Source organism: Leptodactylus fuscus, chromosome 5 (assembly GCF_031893055.1).
Source record: "Leptodactylus fuscus isolate aLepFus1 chromosome 5, aLepFus1.hap2, whole genome shotgun sequence".
In the NCBI taxonomy this organism is placed as follows: domain Eukaryota; kingdom Metazoa; phylum Chordata; class Amphibia; order Anura; family Leptodactylidae; genus Leptodactylus; species Leptodactylus fuscus.
Window position 1 is genome coordinate 23,300,006 of NC_134269.1, and position 24,255 is coordinate 23,324,260.

The window sequence follows — 24,255 nt, forward strand, 5'->3', positions numbered from 1 at the left end:
GGACAGGTGAGAATTTTTTTTTTTTTTTTTTATATTTTTCACTGCCCCAAAGTATTTATACTTTAAAAAATTTAGCCTTTAAGGATCTTATAATGTCCATTGTTAACATTTTCAGATAGATTCTTACAATGGTAGTGTGAACAGCCCCCTAGGTCTGCTCTGGTTATAGTTTGTGTTAGTTGTGGCTCATTCTGTGGTGTGTTATATCATAGTCCTGGATCTAGCGGCTCAGCTGTCACAACACTGGGATCTCTTACAGTGTAAATTCCAAGGAGTCTGCTAAGACAATGCTCAGTAACTCACAGCCAGACAGGTTTGGTAGCATAGTGGGTCCACTACTTAGGGAATAGGGGCAGAGGTGCGTCTTTATGGTTACAAATCCATGACCTAATGAAAAGATAGACACTTTTATAGATATGTAAATTATATAACAAGTGCATCAGGGGTGCGCCAGATTTGGGAGATTTGCTTATAGACAGCTGTAACACGCACAGAAAATCAAAGGTTGTCCTAAAGTTTTGTTCCGCTTTAATATGTATGGAGAGATTTAGTGTATATAAAGTTTCCCTGTCTGAGCTATATATGATGTAGTTTAAGCTCATATACTGTAGCGCCTAAAGGATCTTATATTATAGGTTTGGAAAATTGAAAACAATTCTGGGCTATGACTGACTAAATAGCAAAACAAAAGAAAAAAAAAACATGTTTCTGCCCGGTTTCGAACCGGGGACCTTTCGCGTGTTAGGCGAACGTGATAACCACTACACTACAGAAACTCCCATGTGTGAAAGATTGGAGACTCCCACTGATCTGGAAATTTTTTCCCTTCTTCTATGACTTAGTGGCTTATTAGTTTAGATGGGACTACCCCTTTAATATAGAGAACACGTGTCAATTTAAAGGAGTATATTTTAAGATGACACTAATTTCTGAAAAATATTTCATGTTATTTTTATTCTGAGAATGTTGTAGGCCCTGTAGGGGGCATCACCAGCATATTGAGAGTCAGACATGACACAAAGGTAACTCTCCATGGGTGGTCACCACCAGGGGCAGAGGTCATTCAGCTAAGGCAGGGGTAGGGAACCTTCGGCTCTCCAGCTGCTATGAAACTACAACTCCCAGCATGCTCCATTCACTTCCATGGGAGTTCCAGGAATAGCAGAGCAAGTATCAGGCTGGGAGTTGTAGTTTCGCAACAGCTGGAGAGTTGAAGGTTCTCTACTAGAGATGAGCGAGTACTTTTCGAAATAGCACGCTTCTATAGCAATGACTGGATGCGGCTGAACTGCAAGGGGTTAAGTGGCCGGATGCTGGCTGCGTCCATTCATTGCTATGGGAGCGAGGTATTTGAAATGGCAGTTTCGAAAATTACCCGCTCATCTCTATTCCCTACCCCTGAGCTAAGGTGTAGGTGAGATCAGATCTGGATGAATGATCCCCCCCCTATTGTGTACAGTTCTTGCTGTGGCAGACAATACATAGGATAATACACAACACCACGGACTTCACATGAAATCTGATCATGTTATCAATACAACATTAATAGGCCATGTGTCAGTATAGAAACATATGAGAAAATGAACACAGCCCTAGTGAACGTGCTTGTATAATATGCGATACTTTGAAAATACTCTCCTTGGGTGCTCAAGACTTCATACCTCCCGGTCCAGGCAATACATACAGGAAAACAAAAATTGGAAGTCGGCACTCCAAATGGTATCCAAAATTAAAACATTTCTTTAATGTCCATGATTAAAATATATTGACAAAAACAGAAGACCAGTGCAAAAAACTTGAAAAATATGAAAACAACACTTACAGCATGATGAAAAAATAGACGTGCTCAAGGCATAGATGAACAAGCGTTAGTTGCCTACGCGTTTCGGGGCATTGGCCCCTTACTCATGGCAGATTTTTCTCCATAGCACTCCATTCCATCATTGGACTCAATGTGAGCTAAGCCCCGCCCCTCTCCAGCTTCCTGTGATGTCAAGCTAGGACTTGTAGTCAGCTAGTACTGGTACTGTACAGAGGTAGGAAGCAATGGCTACAAGATTTCTCCTACACTGCTGAGAGCTGCGGACATAGCTAGAGATGGACTATATCATGCAGATTATTGTTTCCATTTTTGGATTTTAGGGTTTACGATAAAAACAGATTGGCCCGTACGGGGATCGAACCCGCGACCTTGGCGTTATTAGCACCACGCTCTAACCAACTGAGCTAACCGGCCACATGTTATAAATTTTTTCTTATGTGACTCAGAATTAAAGGGATACTTTAGGATTTAAGCTTTTTATGGCCGATCTGTACAATAGACCAAAATCACCTGAGCTGCAGCGCTGGTGCCCGGACACTATACAGAGGACAGAAGCTGATCGTTCTGGGGGCTGGCTGTTTGCTCCTCATTGATCAGGTATTTAGGGCTTATCCTGAGGAAAGGTCATAAAAAACTTAAACCTGGACAACCCCTTTAAGTTATACTGATAAGTGTGTGGTCTCTTCCTGCAGGTATAACATGTTTTGCTGATGTTTCATTTGTTAGAGGAATATTTTCTATACTCTGTACTCTTCTTCTATTATTTGGTGGGATACTCACCACTATACTAACGAGGATTTGCTATAGTGTTTGTCTTTAAGGGGAGCATCAGATTTTTCACCAAGATCCAATCTCTGTTTCATCCTTCCTTGCTTATTGTAACCCAGGATAGTTTTATTGAATGAATGAATGAATGATAATAATAACACACATATACATATAATATTATATTACATGCACAGATACATATGAGGCCTTAATGTTTGCGGGAAAAATTGTTCTTCATATTAGTACCATTTATTATTTCTTCCTGAGGCCTGCTGAGGTCGCTGATTGGCTTCAGTGGTCATGTGACTTCTTGCCAGCAGGAAAGTCACTTTAAATGACAGGTACTTCCAATCCACTTCAGATAAGGGTTCGAAGGGGGGCGCACATAGCCCTTGTAGAACCGCGGCCAGGTCCCACCTTGGGACAGGGGGCCGTACCTGGGGGCGGAGCCTGACAGCCCCCCTAAGGAACTGTTTGACAAGAGGATCTTGTGATAACCGTGTCTCAAGGAGAGCAGATAGAGCTGACACTTGAACCTTGAGGGTGGCAGGTGCTAGTCCTCTCTCCAGGCCATTCTGTAAGAATTCTAGGACTGCATCTCTGTCTGGATCGCGGTGGCTGCCTGTACACCAATCTCGGAATATCCGGGCGATCCTTTGGTAGCTCTGATTGGTTGCCTCTGCTCTTGAATGGGCTAAGGTACTTAGCACTCCCTGGGACAATCCTCTGTCTGCGCGTATGGCGCGGTTAACCTCCAGGGAGTGAGGTTGAATTTGTCTAGGCCCAGGCAAGGCTGACTGTTCAGTGACACCAGGTTCCTGACTGGTGGAAGCCTCCAGTAGTTCCCCCGACTCATAAGGATAAGGTCGGTGAACCATGCCCTTTTTGACCAGAACGGCATGATCACTATAGCTGAAATCTGGTCCTGCCTGAGTTTCGCCAATAACTTTGGGATCATCGGGATGGGAGGGAACACGTATGCCAGTTGGAACCTCCACGGTATTGACAGGGCATCCACAGCCAAAGGGTTGTATCCCGGTACAGGGAGCAAAACCTTTCTACTTTGGCATTGTGTTGGGTGGCCATCAGATCCACCTCGGGGAGACCCCACCTCCTGGTCAGGTAGTGGAAGATGTCCTGATGTAAAGACCATTCGCCTGCGGTCGGGCGGCCTCTGCTGAATTTATCCACTAGGATGTTCAGGCGGCCCTGGATGTGTACCGCGGCCAGCTGGGAGAGGTTCCGTTCTGCCCAAGAGAAGATCCGGTAGGTGACTTGCAGGAGCGAGGGGGACCTGGTTCCTCCCTGCTTGTTGATATAATGGACTGCGGTCAGATTGTCCAGCCTTACCTTGACCGCTTTCTCCTGCAGAACCGATGCAAATGACAGAAGGGCTCGATGAACTGTGGTAAGCTCGCGCCAGTTGGATGAGCGCGTCCTCTCCCGCTGATTCCACGTACCTTGTACCGGGGTCTCCCCCAGATGAGCTCCCCAGCCTGTGAGGGAGGCATCTGTAGTCAACAGGGTCCAGGCGGGCTGGACCGAGGACTTCCCATCGCGCAGATGGGTCCACCAGGGCAGTGTTTGCCGGGTGCTGATGGTTAACTGGATAGGCTTCTGTAATCCTGTAGGACTGTGGTTCTAGACTCTCAAGATCTCGTTTTGTAGTGGGCGCATGTGCCATAATGCCCAAGGAACTGCTTCTATGGTGGCGGACTTCAATCCTAGGACCTTCATGGCTGTCCTGATGGTAACCCTCCGTGTAGTAGATAGGTGATGCATCGTCCGAGCAATCTTCCTTTTGCGAGAGGAGGGTAGAGAGATCGTCATGTTGAGAGAGTCTAGAATAAGTCCCAGGAACTGAACTTGAGTTGATGGCACCACCACTGACTTCTGCCAGTTTACCAGCCACCCCAACTTGTTTAGTAGAGCTACAACGGTCTGCACCTGCGTGGTAAGAACCTCCTTTGACTGAGCCTTGAGAAGCCAGTCGTCCAGCTACGGGACTATAAATATGCCTTGAAGGCGCAGGGCGGCAGCGACCGGAGCTATGACCTTTGTGAAGGTGTGGGAGGCGGAGGATATGCCGAATGGGAGGGCTGCGAACTGAAAGTGCACCTCTTTCCCTGCTATGTATACGGCAATCTTTAGGAACTTTCGGTGTGCTGGAAAGATGGGTACGTGGAGGTAGGCGTCCTTCAGGTCCAGAGTGACGAGGTGATCTCCAGGCTGTAGAAATGGCAGCACTGACCTGATGGTTTCCATACGGAAGCGCACTTTGCAGATGAAGTGATTCAGGTATCTGAGATCGATGATCATGCGCCACTCGCCTGATGACTTGGGGACCAAGAAGACTGGAGAATAGACGCCTGTGCCTTGATCTGCGCGGGGTACCACCTCCAGCGCGGCCTTGTCCACGTACTCTTGAATCAATTTCTCCAGATGAAGTTGCTTGGAGCCCTGAAGAGGGCGGGTTCTTACCATCTTCTCTGGCGGCTGGGAAATAAAATTGATTTTATAACCCTCCTGGATCGTCTGCATGACCCAGGGGTCCCGAACACTCTGGCGCCAGGCATCCACATAGTGGGAAAGACGACCGCCCACCACAGGGGGGGAGAGAGGTGGGGAAATTAGAAGGAGGTTCTCTTACGCCCACAAGAGGAACCCCGACCTCTTCCTCTGGCGGACCGCCGCTGGCCTCTGGTTCCTCTTCTAGAGGCTCCCCGACCCCGAAAGGAGGAGCTCTGTCCTTCTAAGGGCTGAGGCAGATTCTTGCCCTTGGAGTCGGCCAATCCCTCCATAATGCGGTCGAGCTCCTTCCCGAACAGCCAGCCGGGTTCAAAGGGGAGGCTACACAGGCTGTTCTTGGAGGTGAGGTCAGCCCTTCGGGGCTTCAGCCACAGGGGCCGGCGAGCAGCGGTAGCTAACGCCATAGATCTGGCGGCCAGACGGGTCTGGAAGTGGGTGGCCTCCGTCAGATGGTCTACCAGCAAGGTGATGTCCGACATCACCGCTAGGAGGTCGTCCCGATCCACTCCGGAGTCAATGTCTTTGGCCAGAGACGAGAGCTCTGCCCGCAGGCCAGTGGCTACTTCATTGGCGACAATGCCAAGAGAGGCCTGGGCAGAGGAGGCTGAATACACTCGCCTCAGGAATTCTTCTACCGTCGATCCATAGGATCTCTCAGACCTGACCCATCTTCAGTCGGGAGGACCATGCGTCTTGATAGTTTGGCCACAGCCACACCTACTTTAGGCGGAGGGCCCCACGCTTTTAGCTGGCTTTCAGAGATAGGGAATAGGGTTTTAAAACGCCTGGATGGGGCAAAGGGTTTCTTTGGACGCCTCCATTCCCCTTCCATCAGGTGGAGCATCTCTGAAGAAGGCTTGAAGGTACGGGACCTGCGGCTTGAGCCTTCTCCACCCTCCCGGTCTCTGATCCTGAGTGCTCTGAACAATTTTGACATCTTCTCCATAGGGAAGATCTCCTTCTCCTCCTCAGAATCCGACGACGACTCCACATCTCTGAGGAGCAGGTTCTCCAAGGGCAGAAGGGATAATTCACACTCCAGGCGCGGTCTCTTAGCCAGGTGGGAGACGGAGGTTTCCATTCTCTTCATGGAATCCTGGACAAATCCCTTCACCCAGGATACCATCTCACGCATGGGGGTTGCCTCAGAGGAGGGAGCTCTACATCCCTGACAAAACCGGTACTGGGAATCGTCCGGAAGAGGGATCCTGCAGGTGGGACACGCAAGGTGCTTTCTTTTCTAAACTGCTTTCCTCCGTGGAGGAATGGCGGAGGAGGAAGAAGAAGATGTTCTGAAGGAGAAGAAAGAAACAACAATACTAACAAACTTGCCCCCATGGTGGGGATACTCCCCTCCCCCGGCCACCTCCACCAAACCTCACTCGGCGTAGAAAGTTAGCTTTCCACAGGACACGAATAACTGCCAGGAGCTTCTTCGTGCTGCTTGTAACTGGAGCGACAAGCACTGAATGGTGGGTAGGAGGAGATTTTATAGGCCAGGGGGGCGGGGACTTCTGGAGGGAAACGCCCCCCTCCTTTCCTCAGGGGCAAAGTTTGGATAGAGGCTAATGGGGGGGGGGGGGGGGGCGCCTCAAGACTTCCAGGCTGCAGGACCCTCAAGAAAGGGGAGGGGACCCCCCTGACCTCCCTCCGGCAAAAACGCTCGTTTCTAGGGGTTTCTTCGGGCCGCGGCGCGACTCACGCTACTGCGCGGCGGACACCCCAGCCAGCAGACCCGGGAACCTAAAGAATGGTTCCTAGGTCCGGAGGTTCCCCCCCGCACGGGGAAGCCCTGAAGCCAGCAGAGGAGACGCGGCCAAGCGCGCACGCCGGTGAGCTCCCCCGGCGGGGGGAGACGAAGTAGCTCCAGGAGAACAAAAAGAGGAGCAAAGAACAGAAAAAATAAAGTCTTCAGCTGTCAGGTAAGAGGGGGGAGAGAAGCAGACCCCTATGAGAGGTCAGAACCCCTGCTCCCCCCCGACCACCTGTCCTGTCCCACAGGACAGAAAAAAACACAATGGAGGAGCAGGTCTTCCGGCCTCTTATAGGGGTCAAAGCTGTTAGGTAATTAAAAATTCCACCTGTCCTAACAGCTCATTAGGGGCAGGAATACCCCAGTTGTGCTGCTGTTGGGCGTAGGGGGAAAGGATCTTATATCACAGGTTTTGAAAATTGAAAACAATTCTGGGCTATGACTGACTAAATAGCAAAGCAAAAGTAAAAAACCTGTTTCTGCCCGGTTTCGAACCGGGGACCTTTCGCGTGTTAGGCGAACGTGATAACCACTACACTACACAAACTGCCATGTGTGAAAGATTGGAGACTCCCACTGATCTGGAAATTTTTTCCCTTCTCCTATGACTTAGTGCCTAACTAGTTTAGATGGGACTACCCCTTTAATATAGAGAGCGCATGTCAATTTAAAGGAGTATATTTTAAGATGACACTAATTTCTGAAAAATATTTCATGTTATTTTATGATGGATCCGCATTCTGAGAATGTTGTAGGCCCTGCAGGGGGCATCACCAGCATATTGAGAGTCAGACATAACACAAAGGTAACTCTCCATGGGTGGTCACCACCAGGGGCAGAGGTCATTCAGCTAAGGTGTAGGTGACAAACAAATCTGGATGAATGATCCCTCTCCCCCCCCCCCCCCCATTGTATACAGTTCTTGCTGTGGCAGACAATACATAGGATAATACACAACACCACAGACTTCACATGAAATCTGATCATGTTATCAGTACAACATTAATAGTATATGTGTCAGTATAATATATATATATATATATATATATATATATATATATATATATATATATAATATATATATATATATATATAATATAACATCACACTCGGTAATGGAGCTATGGATTTCATGGGGAAAATGGTGATACATTCAGGTGACCCATCTGTGTTACTGGTTTAATATACTGTATAATTCATGCTCTGGAGCTGCTTTCCTCCATAGCACTCCATGACATCATTGGACTCAATGTGAGCTAAGCCCCGCCCCTCTTCAACTTCCTGTGATGTCATGCTAGGACTTGTAGTCAGCTAGTACTGGTACTGTACAGAGGCAGGAAGCAATGGCTACAAGATGTCTCCTACACTGCTGAGAGCTGCGGACATAGCTAGAGATGGACTATATCATGCAGATTATTGTTTTAGGGTTTACGATAAAAACAGATTGGCCCGTACGGGGATCGAACCCACGACCTTGGCGTTATTAGCACCACGCTCTAACCAACTGAGCTAACCAGCCACATATTACAAGACTTTTCTTATGTGACTCAGAATTACACACTCCAGGATTTAAGCTTTTTATGGCCTATCTGTACAATAGACCAAAAACACCTGAGCTGCAGCGCTGGTGCCCAGACACTATACAGAGGACAGAAGCTGATCGTTCTGGGGGCTGGCTGTTTGCCCCTCATTGATCAGGTATTTAGGGCTTATCCTGAGGAAAGGTCATAAATAAACTTAAACCTGGACAACTCCTTTAAGTTGTATTGATAAGTGTGTGTTCTCTTCCTGCAGTTATTACATGTTTTGTAGATGTTTCATTTGTTAGAGGAATATTTTCTATATTCTGTTCTCTTCCACTATTATTTTGTGTCATTTTTGACAAAAAAGTAAGCCTCCCCGTTGAGGAATCGAACCTCGTGTGACAGGTGGGGATACTCACCACTATACTAACGAGGAATTGCTCTGTGGTTGTCCTTTGAGGGAAGCATCAGATTTTTCACTAGCCTCTGTCCGCCACTTCGTCTGCGGGTTGTCGGCGTAAATGATCCGCCTATATTTAGCAAATTGCTGCCGTCGATGGTTCGACTGCTCCGGTATTTTGGCTGCTCGCAAGCTGTCCTGCTGCTGAACTTGTTCCTCACACCGTACCTGTGATTGTTCCAGCATCTCAGTAGTTCGCTGGGACACCATATAATGAGCGTGTTGTTGGTGTTGATGATCCGCCTGCTATATGTATATACTAGCTGTACCCCCATCCTTGCGCGAACCATGTGAAGCGCGGCCTGTTGGCCCCCAAGCCCCCTTTTTTTTTTTTTTTTTTTTTTTTAATACAAATTTTTATTGAGACATTTTTTATAAGGGTAACAAACAAATGCGGTATACAGAATAGAAAGAAATTTCGCAGTGAGTCCAAAAATTTCTTGCAAAGGTAATAGTGTTAACAGCGTCAATACATGGAAGGTCTGAGTCAATAGACAATATCAATTAGATGTTAAGGTAAAAGTCTCTTTGAATAGTCCATGTAGAAGGTAAAGAAGAATCAAATATGCAAGCTTAAGACCATCTCGAGCTAAGTATGCGTTCTTATTGCTTCGAGGAGTACTGCGATTATAACCCATTAAACAATCAACATTTAACATTAAACAAACAAAAGGAAAAGACGAGGGGATGGGGTGGGAAGAAGAAGAAAAGTCAGAAGATAGCAAAGCAGTTAAGTCCAGGTAGAGAAAGAGGTCAATCGTCCGAATTTTACTGCTAGTCCCGCGGCAAGGCAATCCAGGGGGCCCATATTTTCAAAAAGCGCGAGTGTGTCCTATAGGACCAACTCAGCAATTCTTCAAAGTGTAGGATTTGTCGTACTTTATTTTCCCATTCTTTGTTCGATGGAGGGGTGGTTTGAAGCCAATATTTGGGAATCAACAGTTTCGCTGAGGCTATTAGATGATTTATGAGAATATCTTTTTGAGTCCTATATTGGGGGGTATTCAGTGCTAAAAATATGATCTCTGGAGAGAGTGTAAAGTCCTGTGTCGCTACTTGTTTAATCCGCTGTTCAACATGTGACCAGAATGGTGACAGCACTGGACATGTCCACCATATGTGGCTCAAGGTGCCTGCTTCCTGCTTACATCTCCAGCAGAGGTTGTTGGTGGCTAGATTTCTATTAAACAGCCATTCAGGCGTATGATACCATCTCGAAACTAACTTGTAATGGTTTTCTTGTATCTTGATGCACGTTGAAGTGCCGTGTGAGTATCGAAGTATATGTGATACTTCAGTATCTGACAATGAAACCTGTAATTCAGATTCCCAGTCTATTAATGCTTTCGTTTTTTCAACCTCTGCATACGGAAGGAATTTCTTTAAGATTGTAGAGGTTCTACACATCTTTTTGGTCGAGGGCAAAGTGCAATGCTTTTCAAATTCTGTCATATTGTGACGAACTATTGTAGCTTTCCAGAATTTCTTTAGACAAAAATCTATATGATTCGAGTGAAGGAAGTTAAGATTCAGAGTAGGAACAATTTTAAATATGTCAGCCAGGGGCATAGGGGAGCTTACTAGGGAAATATTCTTCAGTTTAATATCATCAAGCGATTCCCAGATATATCTGGGTGGGGGCCGTTTGAAATCCAATAGGTATGGAATTAAACTTACTGGCAATAATGGGGAGGGGAAGGGAGCTAATTCTTCCGCCAGTTCTCTCCATGTCTCACTACAGCCTTTCAAAATCGGGTCTTGTAATAATTTCCGAAATTGTTGTAGGTGGGGTAACCACAATGCGAATCTAGTAATTGGGGGGATTAATCTGCTGGGGGGAGCAAATGTGACCGCTAGCTTGATCCACCACGCTAATTGTATAGCTTTATAATATTTTTTAATGTCTGGAAGTCCAATGCCACCAAAATGCTTATGTTTAGTCAATTGTGACCAAGCAATGCGTGGTCTTCCATTTCTCCAAACGAACCGTAAGAATAGGGATCTAATGCTCGTGAAGAATGATGATGGTAGCTGTATCGGAAGCATGGTCATCTTGTATAATATTTTGGGCAAAACGTATGTCGAAATCAGGTTTTTTCTCCCAAACCAAGAGATTGGTAAATTGGAATATGATGCTAACAGGGACTTTATGTCTTTAAGTAGAGGAGGGAAATTGAGACTATATACTTTCGAGATGTCATTGGGTAAGAATATACCTAGGTATTTAACATAAGAGTCAGCCCATGCAAACGGTGTGGTCTTTTTTAGTTGGGTTATATCCTTAGCAGGTAGGTTAATTGGTAGGATTTCGGATTTGTCGCAATTTACTTTGTAATTTGATAGTATACTATATTTTTCTATTAGGGACAACAACGCTGGTAGGCTTTCTTTTGGGGAGGTTAAGGTAAAGAGGATATCGTCAGCGAAAGCTGTGGCATAGGTGGTAGAGTCATTTATAGAAATCCCTTTTATTAGCGGGTCAAGTCTCACTGCTTGCAAGAAGGGTTCTAAAGCCAAGACAAATAATGCTGGCGATAATGGGCATCCCTGACAGGTTCCATTTCGTATCTCAAAAGAGGGTGAGAATGTACCATTTACTTTAATGGAAGCATGAGGAGAGGTATATAGTGTGAATATTGCTGTTACAAAGGATTTAGGGAAATTAAATTTAAACAGCGTCTCTTGTAGAAAATTCCAACTAAGGCGATCAAACGCTTTTTCAGCGTCGATTCCTAGGAATATCATCTTTTGTTTCGTGCGTTTCACGTGAGATAAAATCGGGAGCAATCTAGCAGTATTGTCCCTTCCTTCACGTTCTGGGACAAATCCTGCTTGTTCAGTATTTAATAAAGAGGGAAGAAGAGTGCCCAACCGTTTAGCTAGGATTTTGGCCCAGATCTTGATGTCTACATTCAATAGTGATATTGGGCGATAACTGGAGCAGAGTGACGGATTTTTTCCCTCCTTAGGTATAATAGAGATGTGTGCTTCTTGCGCTTGTCTGGGAAGTTGAGCGCCTCGTAAAAGGGCATTACAAGTCTCCATCAAGCGTGGTGCTAGGGTATCAATAAATTTCTTATAATAGATGAGGGAGAGACCGTCAGGCCCTGGACTTTTGCCCGGAGGAAAACTATGGATTATGTCCTTCACCTCAGACAAAGAGATTGGGGCAATCAGTGAATTTGCCGCGTTTGGCTTTAACGAAGGAAGATTTAGGTTTTCTAAGAATTGTTGAATTGCTTCATTGGAGGCATTGGAATCTTGTGGTAAATTATAAAGTTTTTTGTAAAATTCTACAAAAGCATCCGCTATATCCTTTGTTTCTGTCAGTGTGTGACCCTCAGCAGAAGATATTTTAGCTATATAGGATTTTGCTTTAGCTTTCTTAATCATGTTGGTCATGAGTCTACTCCCCTTATCTCCATGCGTATATAGTAGATGTTGGTATCTAGTGTACTTTTTTGCCGCTTTCGTGTCTAGTAGAGTCAGAAGAGATTCTCTTAAAGCCAAAAGTTCATTTTGTACTCTAATAGCCAGTGAGCGTTTATGTTGTCTTTCCAGAATAGATATTCTGTGAAGAATATCATCTAATTGCTTTTGTCTCTCTTTTTTCATCTTAGTTCCTAGTGCAACAAGGTGTCCTCTGATGAAGCATTTGTGTGCTTCCCAGACAATTGTGGGGCACACATCTGGTGTAGCATTGAAATCAAAGTATTCTGTAAGGTGTTTTTGTAATAGCTCCTTGTTTGCGTCTGAGTCTAGTAGAGACTCGTTTAGTCTCCAGTTCCATGCTTTGGGGGGGACTTGTGTTAACGCAAAAGTAGACTTTATTGGGGCATGGTCTGATATTGTAATAGCATCTATTTTGGAAGCAAGTAAATTGTCTAGTAATGAGGTGGAGCATAGGACATAATCTATTCTGTGAAAAGAATTACCAGTTGTGGAGAAGAACGAATAATCCTTCACATTGGGGTGGAGAGTTCTCCATGAATCTAATAGTGCCAGTTCTCTTAGTTCTAAATTGAGTTTGTTCAGTGCCCTCTGGGAGTGAGGGGTTTTAGCTGAGGTAGAGTCTAATAAGGGGTTGAGAGCTAAATTGAGGTCTCCCCCAACAATAATGTGACCAGTTGCAAAGGACCTAAGTAGCTGTAAGATTTCAATGAGCCAGGCAATCTGTCCCTTGTTTGGGGCATAGATGCATGCCAAAGTATATTTTGTAGTTGCAATAGTCCCTTTTACAAAGAGAGCACGTCCTCCTGGGTCTCTGTAATCTCCTAAAAACTCAAAAGGAATCGACTTATGTATTGCGATGGACACACCGCAGGATGCGGAGGAGGGGCCAGTCGAGTGGTACCACTGGTCAAATTGTCTGGTTGGTAATTTTGGGATTTTTGAGGATTTAAAATGAGTTTCTTGAAGGAATGCTATACCTGTTTTGATTTTTTGGAGCAAGTGTAGCATATGGTGACGCTTGTTGGGCGAGTTTAACCCTTTAATGTTAAGGGATGTACAATTCAATTCGGACATGGTAAGAAGAGGTGAAAAAGGAAGTTAAGAGAAGACAATAGAATGAATCAAAGACTGGGGACGACTGGACAAGCGGGTAGAACAAAATTCAGGAAAGCCACAACAAAAGGGGAGGGATTATGCACAAGGACGGACAGACACAAAAACAGTTCAAAAAATAAACAATAACTCGTAATATCAAATCGAGTGTTTGACAGTAAATAGGGCTCAGGTAGTTGACCCACGATATCAACAAGAGCCTTTCAACACGAGTAACGGGGTAACGGAGGAGGTCCCGATCAGAAAAAGACACAGGTAAATACCTCTATTAACAGAGAACTTAAATTAATTTAAGCAAGTAAGTAGCTTATAATATGGAACCCATGCTCAATATGGCTAGTGACAAGAGTGATCTTACATAGGCAGGATGGTCAATAAAGAAGATGAAATACAATCCACATTCTCATAGTGTTTTGTTATCACGGGGAGGGGGGGAAGGGTGTGGCAACGGGGGGGGGGGATGAGTGGGTGGGGGGCCGATTTAAGGGTCGAGGGGGGAGGGGGAGGGGAGAGGGGAGGGAGGAGATCAACTGTGTCTCCCTGACATAATGTCTAAGGTAATATAGTCTAGTTTTAGATAGGCACAAGAACTCTCAGAGAGAGTAGTAGAGCAGCAAATAATATGCAAACGAGATAATAAGATTACCTACTAGGTTATGGTAAATAGTATGCTTACCGGCCAGCGAAAATGGGGAAGAATAGGGGGAGGGGGGGGATGGGTAGGAAGGGGATGGGGAAGTTAAGGATGAAAATTTTGGGAAGAGGGAGAGAGTAGCAAAAAAAAAAAGGGGTATTTCAACAGGGGTATCTCCCTTTAGTGCACACCGGGTTTCGTACCACCCTACTCTACGAGGGCGATGTGTATCATATGTGTCATATGTGTGGCAATTGAACCCTAAGGTATAGAAACTCGAATTACCCAGCTGTGAGGACAACAAACTGCTTACACAAATGAAATATTTCAGGGTATAGCTATAAGAGCAGTTAAAGAGAACAATGAGAAAGTGTGTTCAAGTATCAGGGCACCAAATATTTATAACAGGAACTAGAAAACCTGAAAAGTATATGTAGAGTCAGTAGTCTCGGCGAGCTTTCGGGGAGTACTCCAACTGCCTCATCGGACGTCTGTTATGCGGAGACCTATAGCGGTTAAGACGTCTTGGCGATGGGAATCGTGCAGACGGAGAGTTCGGAAGAGATTCAGCGGTTACTGGTAGCCACGATGGAACATGTACTGGGGGGATATCCAATAGGGGCCACGCCGCTTCCAGATCTGGAAGCGGCGTGTGGATCTGTATTCTTCTTCCATTCTTTTGTACGGCTATACTAAAGGGAAACATCCAGGCGTATGGTAAGTGATGAGCTCTTAGTGAATCCAGTAAAGGTCGCAGGAGTCTGCGCTTTTGCAAAGTTGAAGGCGCAAGATCTTGAAAAAGTTGTATTTCTACACCGTCATAGTTCAAACCAATTTTTTCCCTTGCTGCTTTTAAAATTCTGGTGGTATCAATAGAGGAGAGGAGGCCACAAATGACATCCCTTGGGGGGTCGTTTTCAGGCGGCTTCGGTCCCAGTGCTCTGTGTACCCTCTCCATAGGGACATCATTGCCATCACTATCACCCAGCAAAGTTTTAAAGATAGAGTTAACTGTTTGCCGCAGGGTGTCTTGTCCGCAAGACTCCGGGAGTCCTTTTATGCGTATGTTGCGCCTGCGGTTTCTGTTTTCTAAGTCCTCAATCATTAAGTATGTGCGGTTAATATGTTCAGTATGAGACGCTAGGTCTCTTGAGAAGCCATCTTGCCTCACCTTCTGTTCTTTATGCGAGTCCTCCAAAGCCTCCACTCTCGCTCCAATTTTAGCCATTCCGGCTTTCAGTTCGGCAAATTCCATCATTACCGGGGCAAGTGCATCCGAAAGAGCTTTTTTGAAAAAGTCCTTGGAGACCTCTGAGAGCTGCTCTATCTTAGAGTTCTCTGGCTCCGGAGCACGGGCTCCCTCTCCCTCCGACGGCGCCATCTTAGATTGTACAGGTTGCAGGTCCGGCTTGTTTCTGTGCGCTGGTTTTTTGGAGATATCTCCGGAGGAATCAACTGTGGAGCGGTCGGAGTGATCACTACCGTTTCCCCTACCTATTTTGACCATCTCTGGCTAAAGAGGGTCCGTGGGTGAGGTATATTACCCGGTCACTGAGAGGGAGTTGTGGGTCTAGGCTTCCATCTCGGTCTGCGGTCAGGCTCCGCCCCCCCATGCCCCTTTTCTTGTGGCCGCCGCTGGTCCCTCCCACACCCTTGTGTGGCGGGACCCCACAGCCCCGCTGCTGTGGCCCCGGCTCCCCCCCCTAGCAGCCACCCACTATCCCAGCTCTCCCCTTACCTCCCACCTGCGCCCTCCCTCCTTTAGAGCCTACAGTGACCTTCCACATCTCCCCCCTGCCCCCACCACCACCCACCCGTGACCCCAGTCACCCTCCCACCTCCCCTTTAACCTGTGCAATCGGCCTCCCTCCCACTCACCCTCGGCCCTCTGGTCCCAAACAACCCCCCCAGACCCTCTCCCTAACCACCAGCACCTCCACCAAACCACCAACCCCACCCCCCCTCTGCCCCCTACCCACCATGTCTCCCCCCCCCCTAGCCCCCACTAAGGAATCTGGAGATCATGGAACCTCCCCCCAGCACTAACCTTGTATATGCTGGGGATGTCTGTGTGTAGTGACCGCGACATGAGACGGCATGAGTGCTGTCTGTTCCCGGCCGCACAGTACGCTGGTGGCTTGAGGCCTGGTCGTGCTGCTGTATGTTATACCGGTAGGAAGCAATATGTGGCCGGCATGTCAGCAGTGTTGGTAACAGTAGGTACAGACGGCTGTGCGGTTGCGGCCTACTTGCGCTGCTGCATGTAATGCCACCATTAGGCGATTTGTAAGCGGCCGGCATGTAAGCAGCGTTGGGAACATGCAGGCAGCCGCCATGTTAGGGCAAGTGTCCTCGCGCACTGGCCATGCCCACATTTCGGCGGTAACCTATGGGTCCGCTGTGCTGTCTCCCTATCCCGCCCCCATACCGCCATGAACCAATCGGAGCTGCATGTTACTACCTGCGCTGACGTCATGGCAGGACCGACATTGGAGCAGGAGCCAACTTTTAAGGGTCGCGGTGGCGATTTGGGGTGAGTGAGGCACTGTCAAAGTATCTTATGTATCCTTACTGGCCAATATGTAGGTGTGTGTGAAATTTCAAAGCAATCCATTCAGCCGTTTGGGTGTGATTGAGGAACAAACATCCAAACACACAAACTTTCATTTATAATATTAAAGAGGACCTTTCACCATTTTGCCCACAGGCAGTTCTATATACTGCCGGAAAGCTGACAGTGCGCTGAGTTCAGCACACTGTCGGCTTTCCCGATCTGGGCCCGGTGTGAAGAGCTTACGGTCCGGTACCGTAGCTCTTCTATGGTCAGGAGGGCGTTTCTGACACTCAGTCAGAGACGTCCTTCTTCACAGCACAGCCAATCGCTCCCCCTCCATCTGCTCGCAGTACTCGTCCATAGACGAGCATTATCAGGGAGGGAGGGTGGCGTTCCTCCCGTCTCTCACAGCACAGCGCGATTGGCTGTGCTGTGAAGAAGGACGTCTCTGAGTGAGTGTCAGAAACTCCCTCCTGACCATAGAAGAGCTACGGTACCGGACCGTAAGCTCTTCACACCGGGCCCAGATCGGGAAAGCCGACAGTGCGCTGAACTCAGCGCACTGTCAGCTTTCCGGCAGTATATAGAACTGCCTATGGGCAAAATGGTGAAAGGTCCTCTTTAATAGGGTCTATGTATATATTTATATTACAAAACCCAAAAATTAAATCAGGATCTTTCACTTCAATGGTCTTTATATTAACCCCTTCCTGCTGGTGGAATTTTACTATTTTCATTTTTGACTCCCCGTCTACCATACCCAATAACTTTTTTATATTTACACAGATACATAAGAGGACTTAATGTTTGCGGGAAAAATTGTTCTTCATAATAATACCATTCTGTACAATGTACTGGGAAGACAGAAAAAATTCAGAATATGGTGGAATGGGGTGCAAGTATGAACATCCCCCTCAGTATAACACTCTCAGGGCTCCTAACACTGTCAGGGATCCTAGGAACCTATCTATAAAACATAGTATATAGAATACTGTCAGGGCTCCTAGGAACCTATCTATAATACATAGTGTATGACACTGTCAGGGCTCCTAGGAACCTATCTATAAAACATAGTGTATAACACTGTCAGGGCTCCTAGGAACCTATCTATAATACATAGTGTATGACACTGTCAGGGCTCCTAGGAACCTATCTATAAAACATAGTATATAGAACACTGTCAGGGCTCCTAGGAACCTATCTATAAAACATAGTATATAGAATACTGTCAGGGCTCCTAGGAACCTATCTATAAAACATAGTGTAGAACACTGTCAGGACTCCTAGGAACCTCTCTATAAAACATGGTGTAGAACACTGTCAGGGCTCCTAGGAACCTATCTATAATACATAGTGTATGACACTGTCAGGGCTCCTAGGAACCTATCTATAAAACATAGTATATAGAACACTGTCAGGGCTCCTAGGAACCTATCTATAAAACATAGTATATAGAATACTGTCAGGGCTCCTAGGAACCTATCTATAAAACATAGTGTAGAACACTGTCAGGACTCCTAGGAACCTCTCTATAAAACATGGTGTAGAACACTGTCAGGGCTCCTAGGAACCTATCTATAATACATAGTGTATGACACTGTCAGGGCTGCTAGGAACCTATCTATAAAACATAGTGTAGAGCACTGTCAGGGCTCCTAGGAACCTATCTATAAAACATAGTGTAGAGCACTGTCAGGGCTCCTAGGAACCTATCTATAAAACATAGTGTAGAACACTGTCAGGGCTCCTAGGAACCTCTCTATAAAACATAGTGTAGAACACTGTCAGGGCTCCTAGGAACCTATCTATAAAACATAGTGTAGAACACTGTCAGGGCTCCTAGGAACCTATCTATAAAACATAGTGTAGAACACTGTCAGGGCTCCTAGGTACCTATCTATAAAACATAGTGTATAGAATACTGTCAGGGCTCCTAGGAACCTATCTATAAAACACAGTGTATAACACTGTCAGGACTCCTAGGAACCTATCTATAAAACATAGTGTAGAATACTGTCAGGGCTCCTAGGAACCTATCTATAAAACATAGTGTAGAATACTGTCAGGGCTCCTAGGAACCTATCTATAAAACATAGTGTAGAACACTGTCAGGGCTCCTAGGAACCCATCTATAAAACATAGTGTAGAACACTGTCAGGGCTCCTAGGAACCGATCTATAAAACATAGTGTAGAACACTGTCAGGGCTCCTAGGAACCGATCTATAAAACATAGTGTAGAACACTGTCAGGGCTCCTAGGAACCCATCTATAAAACATAGTGTAGAACACTGTCAGGGCTCCTAGGAACCTATCTATAAAACATAGTGTAGAACACTGTCAGGGTTCCTAGGAACCTATCTATAAAACATAGTGTAGAACACTGTCAGGGCTCCTAGGAACCTCTCTATAAAACATAGTATAGAACACTGTCAGGACTCCTAGGAACCTATCTATAAAACATGGTGTAGAACACTGTCAGGGCTCCTAGAAACCTCTCTATAAAACATAGTGTAGAACACTGTCAGGGCTCCTAGGAACCTATCTATAAAACATAGTGTAGAACACTGTCAGGACTCCTAGGAACCTCTCTATAAAACATAGTGTAGAACACTGTCAGGGCTCCTAGGAACCTATCTATAAAACATAGTGTAGAACACTGTCAGGACTCCTAGGAACCTCTCTATAAAACATAGTATAGAACACTGTCAGGACTCCTAGGAACCTGTCTATAAAACATGGTGTAGAACACTGTCAGGGCTCCTAGGAACCTATCTATAAAACATAGTGTAGAACACTGTCAGGGCTCCTAGGAACCTATCTATAAAACATAGTGTAGAACACTGTCAGGGCTCCTAGTAACCTATCTATAAAACATAGTGTAGAACACTGTCAGGACTCCTAGAAACCTCTCTATAAAACATAGTGTAGAACACTGTCAGGGCTCCTAGGAACCTCTCTATAAAACATAGTGTAGAACACTGTCAGGGCTCCTAGGAACCTATCTATAAAACATAGTGTATGACACTGTCAGGACTCCTAGGAACCTCTCTATAAAACATAGTGTAGAACACTGTCAGGGCTCCTAGGAACCTATCTATAAAACATAGTGTAGAATACTGTCAGGGCTCCTAGGAACCTATCTATAAAACATAGTGTATAACACTGTCAGGTCTCCTAGGAACCTATCTATAACACATAGTGTAGAACACTGTCAGGGCTCCTAGGAACCTATCTATAAAACATAGTGTAGAATACTGTCAGGGCTCCTAGGAACCTATCTATAAAACATAGTGTAGAACACTGTCAGGACTCCTAGGAACCTCTCTATAAAACATGGTGTAGAACACTGTCAGGGCTCCTAGGAACCTATCTATAATACATAGTGTATGACACTGTCAGGGCTCCTAGGAACCTATCTATAAAACATAGTATATAGAACACTGTCAGGGCTCCTAGGAACCTATCTATAAAACATAGTATATATAATACTGTCAGGGCTCCTAGGAACCTATCTATAAAACATGGTGTAGAACACTGTCAGGACTCCTAGGAACCTCTCTATAAAACATGGTGTAGAACACTGTCAGGGCTCCTAGGAACCTATCTATAATACATAGTGTATGGCACTGTCAGGGCTGCTAGGAACCTATCTATAAAACATAGTGTAGAGCACTGTCAGGGCTCCTAGGAACCTATCTATAAAACATAGTGTAGAGCACTGTCAAGGCTCCTAGGAACCTATCTATAAAACATAGTGTAGAACACTGTCAGGGCTCCTAGGAACCTCTCTATAAAACATAGTGTAGAACACTGTCAGGGCTCCTAGGAACCTATCTATAAAACATAGTGTAGAACACTGTCAGGGCTCCTAGGAACCTATCTATAAAACATAGTGTAGAACACTGTCAGGGCTCCTAGGTACCTATCTATAAAACATAGTGTATAGAATACTGTCAGGGCTCCTAGGAACCTATCTATAAAACACAGTGTATAACACTGTCAGGACTCCTAGGAACCTATCTATAAAACATAGTGTAGAATACTGTCAGGGCTCCTAGGAACCTATCTATAAAACATAGTGTAGAATACTGTCAGGGCTCCTAGGAACCTATCTATAAAACATAGTGTAGAACACTGTCAGGGCTCCTAGGAACCCATCTATAAAACATAGTGTAGAACACTGTCAGGGCTCCTAGGAACCGATCTATAAAACATAGTGTAGAACACTGTCAGGGCTCCTAGGAACCGATCTATAAAACATAGTGTAGAATACTGTCAGGGCTCCTAGGAACCTATCTATAAAACATAGTGTAGAATACTGTCAGGGCTCCTAGGAACCTATCTATAAAACATAGTGTAGAATACTGTCAGGGCTCCTAGGAACCTATCTATAAAACATAGTGTAGAACACTGTCAGGGCTCCTAGGAACCCATCTATAAAACATAGTGTAGAACACTGTCAGGGCTCCTAGGAACCTCTCTATAAAACATAGTATAGAACACTGTCAGGACTCCTAGGAACCTATCTATAAAACATGGTGTAGAACACTGTCAGGGCTCCTAGAAATCTCTCTATAAAACATAGTGTAGAACACTGTCAGGGCTCCTAGGAACCTATCTATAAAACATAGTGTAGAACACTGTCAGGACTCCTAGGAACCTCTCTATAAAACATAGTGTAGAACACTGTCAGGGCTCCTAGGAACCTCTCTATAAAACATAGTATAGAACACTGTCAGGACTCCTAGGAACCTATCTATAAAACATGGTGTAGAACACTGTCAGGGCTCCTAGGAACCTTTCTATAAAACATAGTGTAGAACACTGTCAGGGCTCCTAGGAACCTCTCTATAAAACATAGTGTAGAACACTGTCAGGGCTCCTAGGAACCTATCTATAAAACATAGTGTATGACACTGTCAAGACTCCTAGGAACCTCTCTATAAAACATAGTGTAGAACACTGTCAGGGCTCCTAGGAACCTATCTATAAAACATAGTGTAGAATACTGTCAGGGCTCCTAGGAACCTATCTATAAAACATAGTGTATAACACTGTCAGGTCTCCTAGGAACCTATCTATAACACATAGTGTAGAACACTGTCAGGGCTCCTAGGAACCTATCTATAAAACATAGTGTAGAACACTGTCAGGGCTCCTAGGAACCTATCTATAAAACATAGTGTAGAATACTGTCAGCTTCTAGGAACCTATCTATAAAACATAGTGTAGAACACTGTCAGGACTCCTAGGAACCTCTCTATAAAACATAGTGTAGAACACTGTCAGGGCTCCTAGGATCCTATCTATAAAACATAGTGTAGAACACTGTCAGGACTCCTAGGAACCTCTCTATAAAACATAGTGTAGAACACTGTCAGGGCTCCTAGGATCCTATCTATAAAACATAGTGTAGAACACTGTCAGGACTCCTAGGAACCTATCTATAAAACAGTGTAGAATACTGTCAGCTTCTAGGAACCTATCTATAAAACATAGTGTAGAACACTGTCAGGACTCCTAGGAACCTCTCTATAAAACGTAGCGTAGAACACTGTCAGGGCTCCTAGGAACCTATCTATAAAACACAGTGTAGAATACTGTCAGCTTCTAGGAACCTATCTATAAAACATAGTGTAGAACACTGTCAGGACTCCTAGGAACCTCTCTATAAAACATAGTGTAGAATACTGTCAGGGCTCCTAGGATCCTATCTATAAAACATAGTGTAGAACACTGTCAGGGCTCCTAGGGACCTATCTATAAAGCACTTTCATACACTATGGGTCTATCTTAATACATCCCTGGTATAGAAGATAGACCAATGTCCCCATTAATATGAGTCAACAATCATACACATGGAACTTTCTGTTTTTAGTCTTCACTAAATTCGCTTAACATATGAAGGGTCCGTGATGAGGAAAAGGCTCTTCATTGATGGACTGTCCAAACCGAAGATGGGCATAATGGACAGTGGGGACTATGATAAATAAGAATGATATTGGTTTAACTCCTTCCTTGAATTTTATTTTATTGGGATGCCTGAAAACCCCCTAAGAAGCACAGTGATGATCCACCTCTAATGTCACATTTTTTATTAATTAGTTTATTTAGAGAGTAGGAGGGGGAGGGTGTTTAGATTAGTGCAGGGATTTCCAGTTATCCTGGACAACCCCTTTAAGCTAACTGAAGTGTTTTACTAGAGCCCTAATAGTGCCCCCTACAGGTAAACGCTCCCCCAGCACTAATAGGGCTGTATTAGAGTAATAGCGCCCCCCAAAGGGAATAGTCTCCTCTACACACACAGGTAAGGTTATTAACAGGGGGCACTATTACTATAATAGTGCCCTAGTAGGGTCCCCATAGCTAATGTTACCTGAGGGAGGTCTACTACATATGAGGTGCACTACTAGGGCTCTTATACAGTAATAGCCCCCCCCCCAGTTAATAACATTACCTGTGTGTGTGTGTGTGTGGGGGGGAAACTATTACCTGTGGGGAGCACTATTATTGTAACTGTGCACCCTAACTGATGGCCCCCCCTTGCCCTACTTATACTTTATTAAGGGTGCTCTCTCCATATCACCCCTAATTGAATGAGGCCCCCCTCCCTCTACTTTGATTAAGGAAGTCGTCCATACCACCAATAAGTTATGCATGATATGGAGAGATCTCCCTTAATAAAGTATAAGGAAATGTATAAATGTGTATTAAATATGCACTTTATTGTATTCTCTTATAATCCATATAGATTACTGTTCTGGGCTACGACTGTTTAAATATCAAAACAATAGAAAAAAAAATTAAGTTTCTGCCCGGTTTCGAACCGGGGACCTTTCGCGTGTTAGGCAAACGTGATAACCTCTACACTACAGAAACTCCGATATGTTTGGCTTCTGGCTCATATGGGACAGAGCCACATATGTGGCAGGACACAATATCCTGCTATGAGCTTTGTCTCCCAAATCTGTATGTTGGAGAGACTGGTCAGAAGCTCAGAATGAGAATGAACACACATCGCCATGCAATTAGAGAACGAAGAATGGACCTTCCCGTGTCAAAACATTTCTGCAACGAAGATCATAATATCACCAATGACATGAAAATTTGATTTTAAGATTGAATTTTAAATCCAAGAAGAACAGACGGATTTATGAGTACAAGTGCATGACCCTATTTAACACTCTGGAGAATGGAATAAACCTTTCACATGGGTTCATGGCATCCTACAGAAATCACTGACCTGAGACAGCCATATAGACACTCTGAACTGATAAGAAACTGGGAACTGTGGATTTGTTTACTTGTAAGCCTCTTACACTTCCCCCTCCCTCCTAAAATTCTATCCCTATGTGTCCTGTTGTACATAATATGCATCCTTCTTAAATTGTTTTTAGTTATATCTGAAGAAGAAGCCGAGAGCTTCGAAACATTATAATCTGTCATCATTATTAGTTAGCCATTAAAAAAGGTATCATCTACTGAAGACGTCCAAGTTCAGTGTCTCTCCCAGTGTAACATGGATCGGATTATTGAAGTTGTTGATGACTTTAAGGGGTTTTCCGGGCAAAAAATATTAATAACTTCTGCTATAAAAAAAAGTCACCATTATCAGATTAGTGGGGCTACAACACCAAGCACTGCC

General features: G+C 45.0%; 4 non-coding genes across 4 annotated transcripts; all 4 read right to left on the reverse strand.

Annotated features, from left to right (window-relative positions):
* Positions 1–703: 703 nt before the first annotated feature.
* TRNAV-AAC (transfer RNA valine (anticodon AAC)) lies at positions 704–776 on the reverse strand. The gene has a single exon. It is a non-coding gene; the product is annotated as a tRNA-Val (tRNA).
* Positions 777–2,162: 1,386 nt separating this feature from the next.
* On the reverse strand, positions 2,163–2,236 carry TRNAI-AAU (transfer RNA isoleucine (anticodon AAU)). Its single transcript has one exon. It is a non-coding gene; the product is annotated as a tRNA-Ile (tRNA).
* Positions 2,237–7,346: 5,110 nt separating this feature from the next.
* On the reverse strand, positions 7,347–7,419 carry TRNAV-AAC (transfer RNA valine (anticodon AAC)). Its single transcript has one exon. It is a non-coding gene; the product is annotated as a tRNA-Val (tRNA).
* Positions 7,420–8,317: 898 nt separating this feature from the next.
* TRNAI-AAU (transfer RNA isoleucine (anticodon AAU)) lies at positions 8,318–8,391 on the reverse strand. The gene has a single exon. It is a non-coding gene; the product is annotated as a tRNA-Ile (tRNA).
* Positions 8,392–24,255: the final 15,864 nt, after the last annotated feature.